Source organism: Giraffa tippelskirchi, chromosome 8, assembly GCF_054371585.1.
Source record: "Giraffa tippelskirchi isolate mGirTip1 chromosome 8, T2T-mGirTip1v1.2.pri, whole genome shotgun sequence".
Lineage (NCBI taxonomy): Eukaryota > Metazoa > Chordata > Mammalia > Artiodactyla > Giraffidae > Giraffa > Giraffa tippelskirchi.
Window position 1 is genome coordinate 41,349,522 of NC_137282.1, and position 22,564 is coordinate 41,372,085.

The following is a 22,564-nucleotide window of genomic DNA, read 5'->3' on the forward strand; positions in this document are numbered from 1 at the left end:
CCTTGAACAATGATAACATTAAATTCTGCGTGATTTTATATTTTTTAAAGATATTTATGAAGATGACATTCTCAAGGATTCAAATACATTTCAATTTTTTGCCTATTAAAATAAAAACTTCCATAATGTTTTATACTAATATTTTCTTGTTTGCTTAGCTGGCATCCTCATATACTGCTATTATTTGATACCGCCAAATCCCTGGTTTCAGTAGTTTTTGGTCACTTCTATATAAACTATCGGAGAAGGCAATGGCACCCCACTCCAGTACTCTTGCCTGGAAAATCCCATGGACGGAGGAGCCTGGTAGGCTGCAGTCCATGGGGTCGCTAAGAGTTGGATACGGCTGAGCAACTTCACTTTCACTTTTCCCTTTCATGCACTGGAGAAGGAAATGGCAACCCACTCCAGTGTTCTTGCCTGGAGAATCCCAGAAACGGCGGAGCCTGGTGGGCTGCCATCTATGGGGTCACACAGAGTCAGACACGACTGAGGTGACTTAGCATATAAACTATTATTAATATGTATTTCGTTACCATTAAGAATGAAATAGTATTAAGAAGCTATTAAGCTACTTTCTTTACAAGAAAAGCATTAACATTATGACAACAATGTATTAATTTTTTTTAGAATACTAGTAACTCAAATCAATAAAGAAATGAAATCATTTTAATGATTTCTCATAAGTCATCTGTGTTTTATTCCACAATATTTTATCTTGTCTCCCTTGAAAATTGATTTCTGAGTGTTATGAGAATTGGGTATCCAAGTGTATACTATCCATGCTGTACTGTTAAAATGACTAAGTTTCTTTCTGGCCTGACATCCTAAATAAAGCCATATACATCATTAGCTGGGAAATGGTGGTTCCCTTGCTGATTGACTCAGGTTTTAAGGCTGTCTTTCATTGTGCTATTTTTTTTTTTCTTAAAATGTTTACAATTTAGGAGCTTCCATGGAAGCAGGAATCTGTTTTCTTCACTTTTATAGTTTACACTTGGAGCACTATCTCAAATTTTCCACCTGATCATTTGCAATACCCCAGCTACTCAGTTTGAACCAGACGGTGCATGTCATTATTGGGAAAGTTCTGTATTTATCATTTTATCATCAACTGCATACCCCGAAATATTCTGTGAAAGCTTGATCCTTAAATCCTAATTCAAAATATGACTGCATATTGGAAATGTCTCTATCTCATCTGCTGGTTAATGGAATCTGGAAGCTGCAGAAAAAGAAAATTAATCACAGTAGTGTTTTTAAGGACTCCTGAAACATCTGATGAGGAAGTAAAATGGAGGACACAGGGAGATGATGCCAACTGCCCAAAAAGCTGCTCTAAACAGATGAATGTCTTTGCTCTGCCTGCCACAAAATCCCATTTGAATCAGTGAATAAATCCTGAAGAACTTCTCCTAAGGCATTCCAAGGAAAATGTACTGTCTTATGATACTAGCTTAAGTCAAAATGAAGGAACATCCTACCACAGTCCTGGGATACTCCCCTGGTGCTAATGGCTAAAAGAAATCTACATGATAAACTTTATCAGGTATTTTGTATAACAGTACTTATACCAAAAACTGAGGCTAATTAACTGGATGTCAACTAAGTTCAATTGTGACAATATCTGACATCACAAAGTCTAATGATAACAGTATATGTGTGCTAAGTCTCTTCAGTCGTGTCCGACTCTGTGCGACCCTATGGACCGTAGCCCACCAGACTCCTTTGTCCATGGGATTCTTCAAGCAAGAATACCAGAGTGGGTTGCCTTGCCCTTCTCCAGGGGATCTTCCTGACCCAGGGATCAAATCTGGATCTCCTGCATTTCAGATGGGTTCTTTACCACTGAGCCACTAGGGAAGCCCCAATGACAACAGACAAAATGAAAATAATTAAATATAATGATTACAATTATATTTGTTGAGAAATTTGTGAATCAAAAATGGACAGAAATTTAACCAAGTACTCAATGAAAACAAAAAAAAACAGATGGGGATCAGTTTATCATTATTTGCTAAGAAAGATGTTTCTGAAGAGGTGACTCAGTACACATGTTCCAGCAGTAAAATGATCAATGTATTTTTCCCTTTTCTATTTTATTTGTGGTATCAACCTTGAAAATCTAAACTGTATATGTGCTTATGTGAATTAAATAATATTTTTAAAGCTATTATTTCTAAAACCTACTGAAGTTTTATATTCAGTGGTATACTTTTCAAGTTAACAAATTTCTATGTGATTATAATTTGAGAAAAAAACTATTTCAGAAAACATGAGTGATTTCTTCCAGTTAAAATGTTTTGACAGAGACAATTACTTGAGCAAGAGAAACTTGACTCAGAAATAATTTTTATTTCACGTAAGCTAAAGAAATCCCATTGTTCTTTTCTGTCTCTAGGAAAGAAGTTGGTCAGTATTCAAATACACACACCTAAAATACTTTACTTGATAAATATACCTGTTTCAATTACTTTTTCTAAGGTTTGTTATGCCTTTCTGTAAAAAAGTGGGTGTTTCTTTTCTCAATAAATACACTGTGGCTACCTATTTCACAGTCTAATGATATTCATTTTCCCTATATAAACACAATTTGCATGGAAACAGAAATGACAAGTTTTTGGAAAAGCTAAAGAATAGAATTAAACACTACTGTGATAACAAAACTGAGTCCTTTTTAGGTATTGTGGTTAAACTAGAATTATACAATTAAAACAGTGGAAAGAAGTAGAAATGGTAACGTTTCATATTATCACATTCTGTTTTCATTTGGTAGTGTTGCCATATATGATTTCAAACATGCTAGTTTTTACTACTCAAGTTTGTTCTACACATGTTTTAATTAATTTATGTTTTATTGAAGGATAATTGCTTTACAGAATTTTGCTGCTTTCTGTCAAACCTTAACATGAATCAGCATGGGTATACATATTTAAAGACATGCTAATATGTTGGAAATGCAATGTAATTGTGGGTTTTGAACACAAGTAAAACAACTTCTTTTATTTATTTATTTTATGAATACTTTCTGGAAATGAATAGAAGAGTTTGAAAGCAATGTGAATGTACTTAATGCCACTGAATGGTACACTTAAAATTATTAAAATAATAAATCTAGTTATGTATAGTTTAACACAATAAAACAGCAACGCTTTACCTACTATGGGAATGAAACAAGTAGCTTAATGATTAAAATGTGAGCTCTGATATGATACCAGGTTAGCAAGGTTTAAATCCTTGCTTCACAGTTGATTGTCTAATAAAATCAGCCAAGTTACTTAATCTGACATTTTTTTTCAACTCTGAAGGGAGCTTTATGTGAATATGTAACTCAGTTTGAGAATTAGATGATATAAAAAAGTTCTAGTTCATAGTAAGGACCACATATGGAACAATTCAAAACTCTAACTTGCAACTCTAATTTCTATAATCCAGACTTTGTTAATTAACTCTATAATTTGAAAATATACTCTGTGGCTTTTATTTTTATTTTCCAGTAATTAAACAATCATTTTTATGAGAATCAGTAATAGCTGTAACCTTTCAATGATGGTCTAAGGATTACCTACTCCTCACAGAGACCCATTACACAGTCAGAAAATTAGAAGAGGTCCTGGATTAGAAGAGGTCCCTCAGCAATGCTATCTTCTGTCAAAAACCTATTAAAAACACACAGATATGAAATACTCAATATATCATGGCTCTAGGTTACACACAGCAACAACACTTAAGTCCCACAGGTATGTTAAAGTGTATTTGTATATAGCTTTGTTCTATGATATGCCCATAGAAGTCAGTAAGACCACTGTTCTCTATTTATGTTTAATGGAAACATATTGTAGAGCTGCACTAGAAGGCTGTCATAAAAGTGATGCTCTACACTACTCATGTCTACCACTTTCAACATCAGTCTTCTGAAGAATGTTCTATAAGAAACATGAATGCTAAACTTTTTGTACACTTCTACACTTTGTTTATGATCTCCATTTTGCTGCTGTAAGGAACATACCTATTAGTCAATAATTAAGGACAAATAATATCATGTTTGACAGCACCACGTTTTGAAAACTGCAAATAAAAGTTAAGTATTAACCCATAATATGTAAATATAAAGCATGAATTATTACCAAATATGTAATTTTCTGATGATTTGTAAATTTGAAAGTAAAATAAAATAATTGTGATTTAAATAATAGTTGTGGTATCACTTTAAATAATGAAAAATGAATACATTGGACTATGTTGCAAATATATTTTCAATATTGATGATAAACTATTTCTATATGAAAGTTACTGTTTCGTTTGCCTTTCTTATGTTTTGTTTTGTCTTGTAAAATTCCCTAAATTTAAAAGAATATTTAATCTTTAAAAATCTACACTTAGCAAAATAGATTTTATATAATAATAATTATACATGTGTATACATTTGTGTGTGCATGTGTATATACACAATTATATACCTATAGAGGAGATTCTTTCTGGTGGCTCAGTGATAAAGAATCTGCTTACTAACGTGGGAGATGCAGGTTCGATCCCCGGGTCAGGAAGATCCCCTGAAGAAGGAAACGTCAGCCCACTCTAGCATTTTTGCCTGGGGAATTTCATGGACAGAGAAGCCTGGCAGACTACAGTCCATGACGTTGGAAAAGAGTCAGGTAAAAGTTAATGACTAAACAACAACAAGTATCTATATATTCAAATCCTGATATTTGCAGTAGTTATGTTCTATAATATCAATATAAACACTGATTTAGCATATACTGAATCTTTGTATCTAGGGAAAATACAGGTTTGGAACAACTGATCTCAACATTTTTATAAATTGATCAATACATAGTCTCATTTAATGTGTGTTTCTGTTTAAAGACATCATATATTGTTCATTCAGTATATAGAGCAGATAACAGCACTTTAACTTATGCATGAGTGAAACATCAAATACATATATTTTCTTAGTAAAGCTCATCACATCCTCCTTGTGTTTAAGAGCACTACACAACACTTTGGAACTATTCACGGTGTCCATTTTAAACTGTGAAATTATTAGCAACAACAATAAAATTCTAAAAAATGCAAAAAAAAAAATGTAGTACTACATAGACCAATAGACCATGAAGGGGATACTTGTATGAGATTCGAAACAAGAGCAGAACATTGCCTTAACTGGGAACACTCATGCCCATGAATGACTCAAAGTTTTCACCTCACTGCATATGTCCACAAATGAATGAACGTGAAAGTACCACAAATATTTTGGAGCTGCAAATAAGTACATTTTTGTGAGAAGCAAAAGTCACAAATAAGAAACCTGCAAAATGATAAGCATAGATTACACTCACACACACACACAGACACGTGTATGTGTGTGTGGCAGGCAGGGGTCTGTGTGTATGCAGAAATTTTGGATCACATGGCTAAGATAATTTGACACAATCATAAATATGCAATACTATAGTACATTTTGGAGAAAATATAATACATTTATATAACTACTATATTTTTTTGCTAGAGTGAATGTCATCAATGACATAAAAGGTTAGGGGAATTTAAGATTTTTTCAACTACCAAGTCTCCAGACATTTAGTAACCAAGAAAAATTCTTGGCTTTATGTTTCTATAATTCATTTTAATTGCCTTTTTCTAAAGTTTTATTTTAAAAGACTAGTCTTATTAATATTTATGCTGCCTGTTGGAAAACTTTAAATAGGAGGTCATTTAGTTTAAACATTCATTTCATTTCCCAAGAATGGAAGACTCACCACTTAGTGAAAAAGAAGTTTTGATATCTAGCGTCAGGTACACCTGAAAGGGAAGAAATCTCAAATTAAATTTAAGAATACATTCTGGGAACATTTATCATTTTTCATAGCAAAAATAATACAATTCAACCTGACCTGTTAGCTAACAAAATTAATAAACATTATTGATTACCAGGACCCAACCTAATTTCAGTGTCTCACCTGTCTTTTCATTAACACATTTAACTGTGTGAGGAAAAAATATATGTCTAATAAACAACACTTCAGTAATTGCAAAACACTTGCCTCATATAAGCATGTCTAATGTAAAACTTAATAAGGAGAATAGTTAGAAATGTTCATGGCAAGAATTCTGATTACATTAAAGCATGCAGCTCTTAAAACAAATGTGGAAATATGAGACAATTATTGATATGCTTCCACATAAAAAATGCAGATACATTAGCAAATAATCTGAATAAGTCTGACTTTTACTATTTTTGAAATCAGGTTATATAAATACACAAATGATAAGAATACTTTGACAGATCTGAATAATAACTAATCAACATTAACTAAAAAAACTAAATATTAATATACTGAGTAAATAATTCAGATCAGAAGACAAGAATCAGAGTGTACATTTGCTCTTAACTGTGCATCACTTTTTTTGTGCATCACTTTTAAGCAAATAACTTTATTATTAGAAATATATATATATATATTGATAATCAGATATAGACATTGATAAAAGGGGATATAAGAAACTGTAGAAAGAATAAGTTTTTAAAAGTCTAACACATTAACTTAGTGAAACTCTATGACTAGTAAACAAAGCAAAACTACACATTATTAAAAAAGAAAGAAGCTGTCAAACTACAAAAAGACCTCAGTTCAGTTCAGTTCAGTTCAGTCACTCATCGTGTCTGACTCTTTGCGACCCCATGAATCGCAGCATGCCAGGCCTCCCTGTCCATCACCAACTCCCGGAGTCCACCCAAACCCATGTCCATTGAGCTGATGAAGCCCTCCAACCATCTCATCGTCTGTCGTACCCTTCTCCTCCTGCCCTAAATCTTTCCCAGCATCAGGGTCTTTTCCAATGAGTCAGCTCTTCGCATCAGGTGGCCAAAGTATTAGAGTTTCAGCTTCAACATCAGTCCTTCCAATGAACACCCCGGACTGATCTCATTTAGAATGGACTGGTTGAATTTCCTTGCAGTCCAAGGGACTCTCAAGAGTCTTCTCCAACACCACAGTTCAAAAGCATCAATTCTTCGGCGCTCAGCTTTCTTTATAGTCCAACTCTCACATCCATATGTGACCATTGGAAAAAACATAGCCTTGACTAGACGACCTTCGTTGGCAAAGGAAAGTCTCTGCTTTTTAATATGCTGTTTAGGTTGGTCATAACTTTCCTTCCAAGGAGTAAGCGTCTTTTAATTTCATGGCTGCAATCACCATCTGCAGTGATTTTGGAGCCCCCCAAAAATAAAGTCTGACACTGTTTTCCTATCCATTTGCCATGAAGTGATGGGACCGGATGCCATGATCTTAGTTTTCTGGATGTTGAGCTTGAAGCCAACTTTTCACTCTCCTCTTTCACTTTCATCAAGAGGCTCTTTAGTTCTTCTTCACTTTCTGCCATAAGGGTGGTGTCATCTGCATATCTGAAGTTATTGATATTTCTCCCAGCAAAATTGATTCTAGCTTGTGCTTCCTCCAGCCCAGCGTTTCTCATGATGTACTCTGCATATAAGTTAAATAAGCAGGGTGACACTATACAGCCTTGACGTACTCCTTTTCCTGTTTGGAACCAGTCTTTTGTTCCATGTCCAGTTCTAACTGTTGCTTCCTGACCTGCATACAGGTTTCTCAAGAAGCAGGTCAGGTGGTCAGGTATGCTCATTTCTTTCAGAATTTTCCACTGTTTATGGTGATCCACACAGTCAAAGGCTTTGGCATAGTCAATAAAGCAGAGGTAGATGTTTTTCTGCAACTCTCTTGCTAAAAAATGGGAGGAAACTTAAACACACGCTGCTAAGCCAGTCAGAAATGACTGCATACTGTATGCCTACGATTATATGACATTTGGAAAAGGCAAAACTATAGATAAAATGAGATGATCAGTGGTTTCCAGGAGTTGTGGTGGAGATAGGAAGGACAGATTGGTGGAACGCAGAGATTTTTGTTGCTGTTATGTTTAGTCACTAAGTTCTGTCTGACTCTTTTGAGACCCCATAGATTTTATCCCTCCTGGCTCCTCTGTCTAAGGGATTTCCCAAGCAAGAATACTGAGTGGGTTGTCATTTCCTTCTCAAGGGGATCTTCCTGACCCAGGAATCGAACCTACATCTCCTACATTGGCAGGCAGATTCTTTACCACTGAGCCACCAGGGAAGCCCCAGGGATTTTTACGCACTCAAAATATTCCATATGATTCTATAGCAGATATAAGATACTGTACATTTGGCACAATCCATAGATCTGTGAAACATGAAGAGTGTATCCAAATGTAATTATGGACATCTGTTAATACTAATACATTGATACTGGCTTAGTTTTAACAAACATACCATACCAATGTGATATGTTAACTAGGACAAACAGAGGGCAAGGGAGCATATGAGAAGGAACACTTTGAATTTTCTGTTGAGTTTTCCTATAAAACTAAATCTGCTCTAAATTATAAAGACTGTTAATTTTAGAATGTGTGTTAGTCACTCAGTCGTGTGTCTGACTCTTTGCAATCCATGGATCGTAGCCTGCCAGGATTCTCCATCCATGGGATTCTCCAGGCAAGAATACTGGAGTGGGTAACCATTTCCTTCACCAGGGGATCTTCCCAACCCAGGGAGTGAACCCAGATCTCCTGCATTGCAGGAGGATTTTTTTACCAGCTAAACCATGAGGGAAGCCCTAAAGAAAGTGAACTGGCTAAGTCGTGTCTGCCTTTTTGTGACCCAGTGGACTGTAGTCTGCCAGGCTCCTCTGTCCATGGGATTTTCCAGGCAAGGATACTGAGTGGGTTTTTGTTCCCCTCTCCAGGGGATTTTCCCAACCCAGGGATCGAAACTGGATCTCCCATGCTCCAGGCAGACACTTTACTCTCTGAGCCACCAGGGAAGCCCAATTTTAGAATACTAACATTTTAAAATTAAGTGTATAATTTATGCTCCTGTAGTTGAATAGTAAATTGGTAACTGCTTCTTTATATTTACCCATTAGAACCTCATATAATATTTTAGGAAAATTATCACTTATTATTTAATCTCCTGCAAAGCAATTTATTCCACCAAAATCAAAGGTCCAGCATTTAAGATTTCTTAAAGTGCCTGTTGTAGTAGCTTGGTACTATTAATGGCAACCGTTAATGGCTTCCATGTAACCATGCCCTTGCATACTCTGACTTTGTAGCCCCCTCCATGATCTGAGCTCTGCCCCGTGACTTGTTTTGGCCAATGGAACAGAGTCAGTGTAAAACAAGCAGAGACATGAAAAGGAGCTACATGATTTCTGTCCCTACATAAAGATCAAACCCTGTTGAGTTTGCTGGGTATGAGGGACCACAGGAAACCAAGATAAGTGAACCTCATACTAGTTGGGTCCCTCCTACCCCAAATGGTCCTCAGCAAACTTTCCAGCTGACAGCAGACATGTGAGTGAAGCAAACTGAGATGGCTAAACCCGGCCCATCTTAGTAGAAGATGGAATGAACAATGAACAGATTCACAGGCAGAAGTGAAGACATATTGTTGTAAGTGACTGGGATTTTAGGTTGGCTGTTATGCAGAATTATTGTGTCAGAAAATCTTTTCAATTCCTTTTAAAAATTCTGCTTCTGCATTTTACTAGAGCTGCATGACAAAGTAAGACTTTAGAAGCTTTCTAAGAACTTACAGAATTGAGACTGGATAAATGGAACTCTTTCTAGATCAATTGTGTATTTCAGGCCCAAGTAGAATATGGCACCTAAGAACCTGCCATGAAATAATAAGTTTGTTTAGGTGGGTAAAATGGCCCAAATTAGTCCCACATGTAAAAAGAAGACAAAATAACAATCAATTAATTAATTATGAAACATGGGAGTGTAAAAACACATACAATAATTCTTTTTTTAAAGAAAGCTTACAATAAATACAAATGATTATTTCAAATAAAATACTGCATTATACATACTACAGACCAACTTGTGTTTCCCTAAAATTTATATGTTGAAGCCCCAACTCTCCTAATGACTGAATTGGAGATAGAGTCTGTGAAGAGGTGATTAAAGGTCTAATGAGTGCAAAAGGATAAAGTTTTAACTTAATAGGGCAAGTACCCTTATAAGAGGAGGAAGAGACATGTGGCTTCTCTCTAACCTCCACATGAGGACACAGTAAGAAGATGACCAGCATATACAAGCCAGGAAGAGAGTTCTCATGAGGAATCCAATTAGCTGATGCCTTGATTTGAACTTGCTAGCATCCAGAGCTGTAGCAAATAAATTTCTATTGTTTAACCCACTCTGCCTACAGTATTTTGCTATGGCAGCCTGAACAGACTTAATACAATGTGCAAATAAAACATGAATATAAATCTTGGGAATGAGTCACTTCTTAGATATTTACATTCTTTTTTGTTTGTTTGTTTTGTGTGTTTTTACCTTTGTTTTCACATAGTTTTTACCTTTGTTTTTCTTTTGCACTGTAATCATTATGTTGACTGATACAGGGTCCTTATACAACACTGTGTTTGTTTTGTTCTCCCAAATCTATCTCAGATTTTCAAGACCAAAAGCTCAAATGTAGGTCCTGGATAACAATTCACATCCTGCTCTTGGGCTGCTTCTAGTCTGGAACAGAAAAGTTTACTTAAAACAGCAAGCCATATCAGAGTGAAAAGCATAATGAGCACACTTCCATAGGGATAGAGAGATAGGATGATAATTTATTAACGTACAAAAGGTGTGTATCTGTGAAGTATAATTAAAATACACATATATTTTTCTTTTTCCCTTTGAAAAAACTGGTATCTCCCTCAGCTTGCTGAGTAGTGATTTAGGGTATGGAATATTACAGTTTTTCTTTTTAAATCTATTCTATTGTTAATCATTAGATCTATAACTTAACGTGGGCCACTATGAACATACCTGCTATAAAAATGTTGGTACACAGAGGTTTTTTGTAAAAATTTTCATTTCTTTTGACTAAATACCTTGGAGTCATTCTTTCAATTGTTTGTACTGTCCTGGTGATTTTACATAATTCCCTACATTTTATTTTAGCCATTCTATTAAGCGGTCTGCTCTATTTTGCTTAATCTTTTCACTGGATATAGAATTGTAGATTGAGTATTTTTCTTCTTTACATTTTAAAATTTTAGTAAGTGAAGAAAAATCTAAAGCTCGACTAATCATTGTTGTAATTCATGATGATGATGGAAAGTAGCATTATTCTCACCATAAAGTTCAAAGCCCTAGCAATACGGCTAAATGAACCTACATACAGAGATACCTAAGAGTGTCTGTACCCTGTGACTCCCAGGAAAGATCAGTAATAACATTGATTGAAATTGTGTCTCTTATTTCTCCTGCAGTGGCAGGTGGGCAGCTTACCACTAGTGCCACTTGGGAAGCCCCCATGTATGTCTATACAAAAACAAAAGATACTTTGTATTATTGCTTCACATAAAATTGAAATAAGACCATATTAGATTTCTAGGGAATCTATAATAAAATACCACAGGTGGCTTAAAAACATATTTATTTTCTCACACTTCTGGGTGCTGAAAATTTGAGATGAAGCTGATGACAACGTTGTTTTCTTGTGAAACTTATTTCTCTTCTTGGCTATTATGTGGCTGTTTTTTTTCTGTGTCATCACATGGTCTTCCCTCTTTACTTAGAAGGACACTAGTCATAATGGATTAGAGCTCTTCTTAACTAAATTATCTTTTCAAAGACCTTATTTCCAAATACAGTTCATATTCTTAAGTGGTAAAGGTTAGGAATTCAACATTTGAATTTGGGGGAGAACTCAAGTCTGCCCAAAACATGGTCATGTTTATAATTATGTATATGGATTTTGAATACATATGGGGACACTTGTATGTTCAAGGAGAAAGACAACAAAAAGTAAGCTTGATTTGACAAAGGCATCTTAAGTAATTCTAAGATAGACAACCAATCAGAAAACTTTAATGAGTAGGAGAAAGTCATGGCCATCCAAATTTTGTTTTTGTCTTTTCCACATTACAACTATTTGTTGTTTCTGTTGTCAACTCTATTACATTAGGGGTTTAGCAAATTACAGTCTAACATCTCTTTTTGTAAATGAAGTTTATTGGTAAACAACCATAGATACATTTGTTTGTATGCTCCCCATGTCTATTTTCATGTGTAATTCTGGCAGAGACCTTGTGGTCTGCATATCCTATTAATTAACTAGTCCACTAGATACAGTTGGCTGACCCCCTTATTATATCATTGACTTGTTTTTCTCATTCCTGCTATTACTTCCATGACTTAAGAACCTGAAGAAACAAAACCAAAAACATCAGCACTTTCCACATCATCTATTTTCCACAGCGATTCAGAAACAGCTCCAAAGCTGATATTAAAGGTAATAGATATAATTATTAGCTTCAGTAATAAAAGTTTCTCTTCTAGGCTGTTTACCAGACTCTTTCAAATTACAATCAATAATACATTCTAACATATTCTATTTAAATGATGTATTTGAAACTAAAAGTTAGAGAGGTTTTTTTTGGTGTTTCTCTGTGTTACTATTGTTAAAAAAGTAATGAGATAATTTTTACCAAAATTTATCCCAGTATAAATGTACCTAGTGGTAAAGAACCTGCCTGCCAATGCAGGAAACTTAGGAGACACACTTTTGATCCCTGGGTCAGGAAGATCTTTTGGAGGAGGAAATGGCAACCCACTCCACTATTCTTGCCTGGAGAATCCTGTGGACAGAGGAGCCTCATGGGATACAGTCCATAGAGTTGCAAATAATTGGACAGGACTGAAACAACTTAGCATGCACTCATGCATGGCATTTAGTTTATAGCATGCACTCAGCATGACAAATAAATGAATCTACATTGTTCTGTGATGTTTACAGTAGAGTGTGCATCAAGGATTTGTACATATTTGTTGGCTTGTTTGACATATGTGTTTTGTCTATGACATTAGCAGGTTTCAGTGTAATACAACACATATGAGGCATCATTGCTATCTGAATACAGTAAAAAGAACCAACAAAAACGTTTCACAATAGAGGCTTATATCATAACTGCTAGCAGAAAGTACATCCATATTCAAACAATATATTTAGGATAAGTTAGATATGCTTGTTAAAGACATTGCATTTAATGTTGCATTAAAAAAAATGTTTCTTTTTTTATTTATTATGTGATTAACATACCATTTGATCACATATTTTATCATATTTTAAATGCCCATGAATTATACTCAGTAGATACAGCATTTTGAAAGCTATCATACGCATCTCAATTTTCTAATTTTCAACATATCTACTTTGAAGCTATTTAAAAATAGATTACTATATTATATGAACAAGAAAGTTATTAAATGAGAAAGGTCATTAAAGGATAGTAGAATTTTAAAACATTTTATTTATAGCTTTTTAAAATCAGATATAAGATAAATAAATGAATAAAAGTTTGAAAGGAAGTATTTCCCTTCACTATATTTTTACATTTTCAACTTAAAAATTTTAGTAGTAATATGTCCAGTTCATCTAAGACATTTTTCATTATATTAATGTTAAATTAAAATGAAAATTGAAACTATATTCAGTTGCACAATTAAATATATCTTACATTTTATGTAAAACAATTGTAACCTGTTTAAAATATACACTGATGGATACAGCAAGCTTAAGGCATTAATATCTGTATATACCGATCTAAAAATCAAATGATGTCTTCTTTACTAAGCATGAAGATACTTTGGTAAAATTAAAATCACACAAAAAGTAGCTAATATAATTCAATTATTTTATTCAATGATATTTTGGATGCACTTAGAAATAATTATGACAAAAAGAAATATTCATGAGAAAAAATTTTGTCTAGATTTTGAACTGTTTCTAATTACGAAGAACAAGATATTTTTCCACCTTTCTGATTTAGGCAATGGGTATGCATCATTTGTATCTCTGTCACTTATTCAGGAAAACTAGAAAGTATTTAGAAGAGTAGAATGCTATAAGACATAGAAGATGTTAAACACAATTAAAAGGAAGCACATTCACAGAACAAAAACTTGATAAACTAACAAAATGGTGGCTCACTAAATTGGTGGTAGGCATTCACATTCAAATTGAATTTTAGTCATGATAAGGATCATTCAATAGTTACCTTTCACTAAAAATATATGTTCTATTACAGCTAAGCAGAAATTATTTTTCTATCTGGCCTTGATTCCTGTTCTAATCAGCTGATTGACTTGCAACTTGTGCTGATCAACAGGGCAGAAATGCAAAGGCTTTGCAATTAATAATTCTCTGCTGCTGCTGAGTTGCAAGAACTTCATTTTAAATTATGCCAACATGCTTCACAATTTAATCATAGTCCAAGGAGTAAATACTATGGTTTTAATCAAAGATTATTTCTGGCTAAATAAGTATAAACTTCTATAATATTTCATTATGACATTAAAAAACATTTTAATGGTTTTCTTTTAAAGAATAGCAAAATTATATTTTGTTCTTCGTGATTCTGTTTATTCACTCACTTTTGTTTTTGCTTTAAGCTGAATTTTTCATGTCCATCCAATATATATATCCATGGCTAACTATAGATACCCATTTAGATTACGCATTTACTTTGGATCAGTCTATTATAATCACACTAAACCAACATGTTTGGCACTCTAAAAAATCCTTAACCATAGCTACATATTTTCAGTGAGAAATGATTTACTCTCAAGTGCTGGCAATATTTTCTTTTTTGACAAAATCAATACAGATTAACTCAAATCACTCAAAATACTAAGGTGTGGTAAAAATTCTACTATTCTTTGCACAGGAAAAATTTAGGTTAATGAAAGAGTGAGCGGCATATGAAATATTTACATATCATTTTAGTATTTTGAAGTCAGGAGAAATAATGTTCAAAAATGCTGAGCACTTTTTCTGAGAGAACCTGCAAAGAAAGGTATTACCAGAAACCTCTATATATTAAATTAAGGTTTATGTTATTATGGGAAAAGAAAAGGGTTAGAAAGAATAGTGTTGAAAACTCAAGATTTTTTTTAAACATTTCTTTTTTAACTTAATGGCAATACTTGTAGTTTAGTAAAGCACAATTTCAGTTATTATATTTCGAGGGTTTTGTTTTCTGTCAGTTACAAGCAGAACTGACTCCCAATAACAATTTTTATTCAACTCTATGTTCTACTCCACTCCCCTCCTCCATTAAGAAGCACATATTTCTTTCTTTTTTCAACTCTATAGCTTCTTTTATAGTAACATCTTGCCTTGATTTTGTTAAAATTATACATGTAAAAAGAGATGGAAATGCATCAAACTATCACCATGTTCTTAAATACTTAATCTCTCCAACCTTAAAACCTATTTAGGAAAATTGAGACAATAACAAAAACCATCTACACATAGGCTATACTAACATCTGCTAATTGAGGAATTTTTGACTCAGTGTTATTTAAAGATTTTGGATAAGTGTTGTTGGTTTAACTCAATTTGAAAGAACTCCATTCAGCAGTGAGTAATCTGTGTCAACAATTCCTTAATTGTCTTGAGGTTTAAAGGATTTTAAAGAAAGTAATGGGCTTTTTAATAAGCAATTTTCAGAAAAATGCATTTAAAGAAAAAATGTAATTGTCAAGGTAATAAATGAAAAAAAAAAAGGACCAATGTCCAAGTAAAACTTGAGCACTAAAAATGAAATGATAAATAAAGACAATTTCCTTTTCTAAATGGAAGAGTTTTTATCAAACTGTCAACTGAACTCAGAGATAAATACATACATAGTAACTGTTCATTGAAATTGGGAGAAGTTTCTACATATAATTGCAAATTAAATTTTCCAGTTCCCTTTTAATTAAAAAAAAATGCTGAAAAGCTGCTCCCCAAAAATGCCATGTGGTTTACATTAGATAAATCCAAAGACTTGAATTTATGTATGGAGTCTAAGTTCAACATGAATGTGTATTTCTATTATGCAGGTTTATGAAAGTAATGGGGATTTAACTTTCAATGAATAAAAGTTCAACTATTTTTCAGCCATACCTTATTATTTTTCTTTTATAGCATTTGATTTTACCTTTCTGATACTTAATCATCGTCAGTTAAATTATATAAGCATCAAATAATATTGCCCTGCTCTAAAGATGAAAGCTGCAACATGGGCAGATTGTAAGGTTTTTGACCAGTGATCTCATTAAATAAAATATGTTATAAAATAATTTAGATAGAAAAGAATAGTACCTGATGAAATTATATCTATGACACTAAATTCAGCGCTAAAGAGAATACATGCTTAGTTGACTTATACTTGGTAAAATAGTATAAATACATTATAAGAAAGTAAAGCTCATATAGCTTTACGATATTTTCCCCCCAAATCACAACTATAGCAAAAGGAGGAGGAAGAAATTAACTTTCAGATTCCTAAACCTAATCTTCAACCATTTTGCCTAGGACACAAGGCTTAGAAGTAAATGATGTCAAAACACTTTTGGCTGGCTATGCCTGATAAGGTTAGCTTGTGCCACTTTCCAAGACATGTTTAGCTGAATTCACACAACAATTAAATTAAGTAATTAGATGCAAGATCAACCTCATTTGTATTGTCTATGTAACTGAGAAAAGCATTGTTAATACACAGTTAAGGCATCAGCTCAGTTCAGTGGCTCAGTCATGTCCAACTCTTTGCATAAGCAGGAGTAACTTTCATAAGAGATCAACTTTGCAAATGTTTGTCTGTTAAGAACATACTATAACCTTATCTACAAAAACATTTCTTTAGCATGGCATGTTTAATTAACTTGCAGTCTTCATTTGTTCTCTTCTAGGGTGACATCGTGCACAAAAGATCTGGTAGTTTCAGAGTTCTATATGCTTATGGCTCTCAAGTTTCAGATTTGAATTTTTCACTATATTTTCAGATACACATACTCAATAGTATACTTAATATTTCTCTTATCCTCATTCCAGTTTCAACAAATATTTATTAAGCCTATATACATTATGATTTAGCTCTAAAAGTTGTGATAAATGGCAACCCACTCCAGTATTCCTGACTGGAAAATCCCATGGACAGAGGAGCCAAGTGGGATACAATCCATGGGGTCACAAGAGTCAGACAGGACTGAGCAACTAAACCACAATCAAATCATTAATAAATTAAGTCTTGGTTTTGCCTAAACATATTCACAAATCATAGGAGATATGTGGTGGCAATATATGCAATGAAGGTAAAATAAAACAGGATAAGAAGGAAAGAACTGTAGATGAGGTGTGGTCTTTCTGTAATGATAGACCAGGAAGCCCTTACCATATGAACATAGCTAGAAAATACCTGAAAGAAATGAAGGAATTAGTTCTGTAATTATCTGGAAAAGAGCATTCCAAACAGAAGGACTAGAAGATGCAAAAGCTCAGAGGTAGTGTGTGTGATTATGGCTGAAGAATGCTGACTGAACAGAAAAGAGATAGCAAATGGAGCAAGGATTATTCTAGTTCAAGATCATGTAATAGCAGTTTACATTATTAAAAGTACCATTAATCTTACTCTGAGTGATAATGGTAAGCCATAGATTTTTGATCAGAAAAGCAACATAATCTGAATGCCATTTTAAAGGGTGGTTTGAGTTACTGTGTAGAGAATAGAGTTTGATGTTTTTCATTTTCTTTCTCTGATTATTCTCTTCCAAAGCACTCCTATCTTTGCAAATATTACAACAGATATGTTTTCTAGTTGCTCAGTCAATAATTGTCAAATGAAAAGATGTACACATAACAAATAATTGAGTAAAACAAATATTGTTGCAAACACAAAAATAAAATCACCAAATTGTAGAAAGTATGAATATATGACACACTAGATCAAACAGAACCAGAACTTTGAATGAGAAGCAATTATTGAGAGAGAGGCTCCTATTGAATACATTGTTCAAATGATAAAAATGTTGATCATGAAGTTAAATACATACATACTATACTACATATATATTTATGTATATGCTATTTATGTATGTTCTATGTATGTATGCTTATACTATGTGTGTATATGTATCTAGCTCTGTTTGCACTAGTAAATATACACAGGTATTCATTAACGTACTGATGTGAATGGTCAGATGTTTAAAACAGTCAAGGATTCTTAAAAAGACAAGTTAGTATATATGAATTAGGTCTGTGGATAATATACAATCATTTTAATCATAGGCAACTACTATGACTAGATTTATCTATCAATCAAGTTTACTAGAGAGATGACAAGAAAATTAATAGCAATCACTTGAAAATAAAATAAGATTAGAGAAAAGGAATAAAAGAACTCATTCACATTATATTCACTATAGCTCTCCATGAATTACTTACTTAGTGATGGAGAAAATAATTTAAAAAAAAGAAATATTAATGATACCAAAATGAAAGACATGACTTGATAGTGACATTAATTCAAATTTACTTCTTTGTTACTATCACCAAACACAACAAGCTGTTTTCAGGGCATCTGATTTCAACATGAGCTCACATCTTTTGTTTAGCAATACACTGTCATTTTTTCATAATTAATGTAAACTTATAATTCTGTGGGGGGAAATTATTTAAGTAGTGCTTTTCCTTGATAGATTCTAGCAACTAGATGAATAACAACTATTTTTCCTTTGCCCTGAGTATGTCTGCAAGGAGATTCAACCAGCCAATCCTAAAGGAAATAAGTCCTGAATATTCATTGGAAGAACTAATGCTGAAGCTGAAACTCCAACATTTTGGCCACCTGATGTGAAGAACCAACTCATTGGAAAAGACCCTGATGCTGGGAAAGATTGAAGGCAGGAGGAGAAGGGGATAACAGAGGATGAGACGGCATCACCGACTCAGTGGACATGAGTTTGAGTAAGCTCCGGCAGTTGGTGATGGACAGGGAAGCCTGGCGTGCTGCAGTCCATGGGGTCGCGAAGAGTTGGACAGGAGTGAGTGACTGAACTTAACTGAGTATGTCAGTTGGGGAATTATTATGCTAATTAATTATATATTAGAGTAATTCAAACAGCTGTAATAAATAGATCAAAATGTTTAATCATTAAACACAATAAATATTTGTTTCCCCCATTGCAAATCTGAGTTGGTAAGTCCACAGGAGCTGTACCCTCTACTGGTTGCTTAGGCAGCTTTAACATATCACTGTTAAGGTCATTCTGGTCACTATTTTCCTAGCCCACAGGCCTACAACAGCCATATGTTATTCTACATAAATTCCACTGGTGTGAATTTATTCACATGGGCATGTCTCACTTAACTGTGAAATACTTTCTATAAATGAAGAGAAGCAGCAAGTATTTTAATAGACAAATAGCATTCTTTGCCAAGCTAAAAAACTGAAGTGGGGAAATTTAGCTAATTGATGATTTCATTTAACCTGTTTGTTTATGTTTACATAGTATATAGTATTTTTGCAAAGATAATCCTAGATAAGATTTTCAAGCATCACTTAGCCATTCCAGAAATCTCATTCAAATTTAACTGTCGATCAATTGACCACTCCACTTTTCAATTGAAATAGTGTAGTTTCAGAGCATCAGTATTAAACCTAATATTTTAATATATTTTGGGGCCAACCTAAGATCTCTGCTAATGTAAACACCTCTCAGTGAAAATAATATTTAATTTGGGGAACAATTTTCATATGCAACAAGTCAACTTTATTGGGTCATTTTTTGCTTGATTGTTTTTCCTCAATCAGAAATAAAGTTCTCTAACTTATAAGTTACTGGTACAAAAGCCAACTCAGAAATCATTATTAACAATTAAGTATAATGATACATTTCAAAAAATGGAAGTTAATGCTTTGTTTATGCAATTCAAATGCATTACAGTTTAGTATAATTTTTTTAAACAACTTTTTAATTACTATACTGTGTTCACGTTAAAGATTTGTCTGATCAGGGATATTTCATGTTGGTACTTGCCTCATCATCTTTCATTTTAATGTACTGATAAAGCATTGTAATTGGCTTTTATAAACCCTAGCCTGAAAGACACACTTTATACAGCACATTTCACAGATACTCTCCTCATCTGTTTATCATTCCTTTCATTTTTTCCGAGCTCCTAAGAAGCATGCTTACACATTTGTATTCTGTTCATATCTAAATTCCAGTAAAGGTCAGATTTCCCATAAAAAGGAGTATAAATAGTGCATAAAATGATGATCCAAGCTAGCACATCAAGAAAATAAAAGCATAAAAGTAAAGGTCATTTTCACAATTTTTGTCTTGAAATACTTTCAAAAATATATAGTGTGAAAATTTGTCAAAGTTTTCAAAAGAGGAGTTTGTATGTTAAGGTTCTCCTTTTTAAAATTTTTGTCATTATGACCTTTGTAGAAGTTAAAAAGAAATTGTAAATTATTTGAGGTCAGTATGTTGGTTTGGTTATTATGGTAATTATTCCTGATATTTAATCAACTATCAAAGTATACTTGTTTAGGTTGAAAACAATCATTCTTTTAGATTTGGCAACATTAACAATAGATAAGGCATATCAGCATTCCCAAGATGAACACAAAAAAACTCATTATTTAAATAAATTTTTAAATAAAGCATTTTCCACAAATTTTAATATTCTGAATTTCATTTAGTGAACTTATCAGGAAGGTTAATACTTATATGAGTAATATGCTGGATTTTTAAAATCAATTATGTATTCATTTTATTCATTTGATTGAGTAGAGTGTTTGAATCTTGTCCAGTTTATATTAATAACAGTAATGATTGTGAGAGTAAACTTTTGAAAACCTTTGGGAGAGCTACATAAGTGAACTTTTGAGTTCATAAAATACAGAAGCAATAAAATAGCTTTAGCTTCTTTATATTTAGAACAAAGTCAAGACTTTTGATAAAGTCTGTACGATCAACACAGGTTAACTTTGTTCACAAAAGACAGACATAAATGCTGAGACACAATCTCTTTAGCTCACCCGAAGTAATAGAGCACTACTGTGGAAAAATATTTAGCCCTGTCCTTGATCTTTTTTATCCCTGGGTCAGGAAGATCCCATAGAGAAGGAAATGGCAACCCACTCCAGAATTCTTGCCTAGAAAATCCCATGGACAGAGTATTCTGGTGGGCTACAGTCTATGGGGTCACAAAGAGTTGGACACAACTGAGCGACTAATACTTTAATCTTCTCAGCCTCTGATATTTTTTTCCTATCCTAATAGTCTCCATATCTTATCAAAGCTCCTTATTTATAGGTGTGTGTCTGTGCAACAAGATTATTAACTCCTCTGGGTAGAGACCACATCACACTCATTTTTAAACTATGTGTTCTAAATAAATATAATTAATGAGCAATAACTAACACACAACAAAGTAATATACAAAGCAAATAAATGTCTGGTTCCAAACCTCAAAACTTCAAGTCTACAAGTACACCTTATTTTATTGATGGTTCAGCTGGTAAAGAATCTGCCCTCAATGTGGGAGACCTGGGTTGGGAAGATCCCCTGGAGAAGGGAAATGCTACTCACTCCAGTATTCTTGCCTAGAGAATTTCACGGACTGTATAGTCCATGAGGTCACAAAGAGTCAGACACGACTGAGCAATTTTCACTTTTACTTTTCACTTTATTGCACTTGGCAGATATTGCATTTTTTACAAATTGAAGGTTTGTGGTAACCTTGTAACTAACAAGTCTAGTGGTGCCATTTTTCCAACAACATTTCTTCACTTTGTGCCTGTATTATATTTTGGTAATTCTCAAAATATTTCAATTTTTTAAATTTCACTTTCATTATTTGTTATGGTGATCTGTGATCAGTGATCTTTGAGGTTACTATTGCAAAAAGATTATGGCTCACTGAAAGTTCAGATGATGGTTAGCAATTTTTTAACAATATAGTATTTTTTTAAAAAGGTATGTACATAGATTTTTAGACATGATGTTATTGCACCATTATGTAGTGTAAACATAACTATTTAAAAATATTTATTTGTTTATATTTGACTGTGTCAGGTCTTAGATGCACATTGCACCATTATGTAGTGTGAACATAACTATTTAAAAATATTTATTTGTTTATATTTGACTGTGTCAGATCTTAGATGCACATGTGAGACCTTTTAATTGTGGCATGCAAACTCTTGGTGTGGCATGTGGGATCTAGTTCCCTGACCAGGGAGGGGACTCGGGTCCCCCACATTGGGAGCAGAGAATCTTAGTCCCTGGACCACAATGGAAGTCTCAAACATAACTTTTACATGCACTGGGAAATTTTTTTTAAAAAGGACTCATTTTATTGGGATATTTGCTTTATTCCTGTGGTCTGAAACCAAACCTGTAGTATCTGTGAGGTTTGCTGGTGATAGGGGAGATGGACATTTTTAGCACGTTTAATGCACACAAAAGTGAAATAGTAAAAAATGTTGAAAAGGAAGTTGTAATACATCACACTTGATTGTTCCGCATTTATGAAAGTATAGGATTTTTTTTTAATAAATTTATTTATTTTAGTTGGGGGCTAATTACTTTACAATATTGTAGTGGTTTTTGCCATACATTGACATGAATCAGCCATAGGTTTACATGTGTTCCCCATCCTGAACCCCCTCCCATCTCC

At 33.5% G+C, this 22,564-nt stretch overlaps 1 long non-coding RNA gene across 1 annotated transcript in view; it reads right to left on the reverse strand.

The window, feature by feature from the left end:
• Positions 1-22,564, reverse strand: part of LOC145518628 (uncharacterized) — a 346,657-nt gene that overhangs the window by 156,155 nt on the left and 167,938 nt on the right. The window contains exon 3 of the long non-coding RNA XR_014063047.1: positions 5,760-5,802. This is a non-coding gene — a long non-coding RNA (uncharacterized LOC145518628). The remainder of the gene's footprint in view (positions 1-5,759; positions 5,803-22,564) is intronic.